Here is a 3572-nt window from a genome sequence, read left to right on the forward strand (position 1 = left end):
CAGGCTGCCTTGTTTTATTTTTCGTACTTTTAAATATCAACTATTAATATTATAATATTATTTTATATGTCTCATCGACGATCATTAGGTCATGGAATTGATGATGATGATGATGATGATGAGGATGATGATGAATATTATATAATATAGCAATTAAGAGTTAAATGTACCAATCGGCCTTTAAAACCCCCGTAAAAATACATCAAATCGACTTGTTTAACAAATATGAATCGGAAGCATAATGTTGAATGAGAAAGAAATGCATGAAATTATATGAATAGAAATGGAGAAAAATATAAAATAAAATAATAAATAAAATAAAAAAGAAAGAAAAGATTTCATCAATCACAATGACGCACTCAGACATATGAACATTAAAACATTAACTATTTACAGTTATTACTACTTTTGTCAATTCATACTAATTCTTTTTTAAAATACAGAATTAAAAAAAATATATAATAGAATGAAGAAAAATCAATATTTGAAAATGAAAGATCGAGATTTGAAGGACGAGTTTTCTGGTCAAAAAGTTTTTCAGGGTACAACAGTTTGGGCCTTTTGACTCTTGTCGATTCAGATTCAAACAGAGACTACTGGTTTGTTTTGAACCGACGTGCACATATATACAGGTCTGACATCGGAACTGACTTATGGACCTAGTTTAACCTTGTTGTAATGGGCAAATTATTAAATAAGTACACGTTGCTTTGATTGAAATCTCGGAATCGGATGACCTTGCAGGCGGAAGGCATTTAGTCAAGTGAATCAGGATCACGACCAACACACCATCACGACAACCATTGACTTCTACCTTGACTATCACCATCACCACCCTTACCACCACCACCACCACATCTATCCAAAACCGCAGTCAATTAAAATAAATTCACATCGCATTATGACTAGATAGCACGACCGTCAAACGATAATGCATCCATTGTTATCATATTTATTATTATTAGGCAATTTAACCACTTAAGACAATGATACCATTAAAAAACAACTAACGCCTTGGTACCGATTGGCACATACATTGGGATTGACGCTGTTGCTCACGGCATATTGTTGTCATTGCTACAACAACGAGGCCATTTATGAAAATATGCTTAAGTAGAGTGAATGACTTAGAGGGTGTCTACGTGATGTTTGTTTGGTTTTCATCGACCATGCAATCTAGAGCTTTTATATAGCGCAATATCCACTAAAATGTGCTCAAAGCGCTTTACAAAGGATCCCTGACCAACAGCAACACGTAACATGTAGAACGAGACATAACGCCTGTTAGGCGATCTTACAATTTATTTCCGACAGAGGCAACGCTGTTGACGGTCAGGTACTCATTTTACACCTGAGTACGGTGAGAGAATGTGAGTAAAGAGTCTTTTCCAGGGATTCAATTATGCGCCGAGTGAGGCTCGAACCCAGGACCTTCCGATCCGAAAGCGAGTGTCATACCACTAGACCACATAGACATGCAATGCGTGCATAGCAAACTAGAGTCTATAGAGGGCATTGAATGCGTGGCGTCTCAGGTTCAAATCATGTCGCTGCCAACTTGTGATTTAAAAATGTATTTATGTAAAGCGCCATATAGATAGAATGCGCTTGGCCAAGGAGTTCACAACATTGCCATCCGGAAGTATAACGGACCAACACACAAACTCTGTGTAACCATGTATTAAGAAAATCATTACTTTTTATTCTTCATGCTGGCTAGAACTTTTCATATGCCTTGTGATCAGAATATGTAAAAGTCAAAACATGATCAAATTTATGTGTTTTTTTTCCCTCTGGATACGTTTTTATGCTCGCCGGAGAAATATTTCAACTGGCGTCCGCCATTGTTCGAATAGTTTAGAGCCAGTGTTACAAGTTACCATGCGTCATTAGGAAGGAAGTGACGTTATGACTGTTGAAGAGTATTAAGACCAGTTTACAATGTTTTTTGTCGCTGATTTTTTTTAAATACGTATGCGTTTGCAAAAAAGCTTCACGGATGCCAGACTCCACAGTTGAAATTACCAACATTGATGTAAAATAGTCATTATACTGATCCTCATGGCAAGATCGACAATAGTGAAATTTAATAACACCTTCCCTCTTTACATTATTGTATTTTCTATCAAGAAATTTTTATAACACAAAAATTGTTGGGTTTTTCTTATCGAAAGTTATTTATTTAATAGAAAACAAATCAAGCTTGAGGGGTACAAGCCTCTACTTATCATATTTTTTGTGGTCCAGTTGTTTTCAATATATTCATCAAAAACATAAATATTACCCTATTCAATAAGAACTTATTATTTACATCCCCAGTCATGCCGAGAAAATAATATCTTTCAACCATTCAAATTTTGGAACGATAGTGGCACATTCCAGTGCGTTTATATTTCTAGTGCTCGTTATAAGAACCTGAGGTCCCCGGTTCGAATCCGATCTGAGCGGCGCAAAGTTAATTCTTCGAAAATATTTTTTTACTCACATTCTCTCACTGTATTCAGGTGTAAATTAAAGATCTGGCCGTTAACAACATTGTCTCTGTCGACCCCCCCCCCCCTTCCCCCATTATTATCGCTTTTTAGGAGTATGTCTCGTTTAAGTGTCGCCGAGCCTTTATCCCTTGGAAAGCGTAGTGAAATATACGCTATGTAATTTAAAACCAAAAATATTCTTGCGAATATGAAAGTTACACATACTCACACCCATTCCCGACCAATGTAAACACGGATGCATAATGGATACATAATAGCATTAAGTTCAATTCAGTGCAACTTAATTCATTACTGTTTTTTTTTTTTTAAAAAATAATACATACTTATCCCTTTCTTTCACCAGTGGCTATTGTTCACGTGGGTGAAAAGGACTTTCAATGAAAAGCCCATAATTTAGATAAAATGTTACCATTATCCATTCGTACTAAGGTAGGCAATAGGGCGTGGAGGTAATGATTGGTTGAAGAGACTGAATCAGAGCGCGTAGTTAGGGAACAGCGTGACTCAGCGGTAGGTACCATAGATAACACAGGACGACCCATGACGTGCTTCCTACCCAAAAGGTACCAAGTTCGAACGCCCGCTGCTGCGCAAGTCACCTCGCCCTAGTTCAATTTACGGCGCTGCACTGCGGCTGACGCCTGAGTTATTCCAGTCTTCCTTTGGAATAGACTCTAGAGACACATTTCCCCTATGGGATGAATAAAGGGAAGTTTATTTATTTATGTTATTTTATTTTTATTATATTTATTATCATGGTAAATAATGTTGGTTGGGGGGAAATTACTGATTATTGAATGGATTTCCTAATTGAGCAACATGCTGAGTATAAAATGACTGTATAAGCGTAAGTAACGAAATTGTATTTGAAAGAGTAGGAATGATGACAATGAATGATGACGCCCCATGAAAGAGATGGCTGTACATCGGTCAAACACAATGAAGAGGACTGAATTACGAGGGATACGGAGAATCGGAAAATGATTGTGTGACGGAAATGACGGGGGCTTCTGGTGGAAAAAGTAAACAAGAAAGATCCAAAATAACCTGGCAGCGAACTGCTCAAAGAAAAAGAAA

Source organism: Berghia stephanieae, chromosome 1, assembly GCF_034508935.2.
Source record: "Berghia stephanieae isolate SIO BIC M18660-M18661 chromosome 1, UCSD_Bste_1.3, whole genome shotgun sequence".
Taxonomy (NCBI): Eukaryota; Metazoa; Mollusca; class Gastropoda; order Nudibranchia; family Aeolidiidae; genus Berghia; species Berghia stephanieae.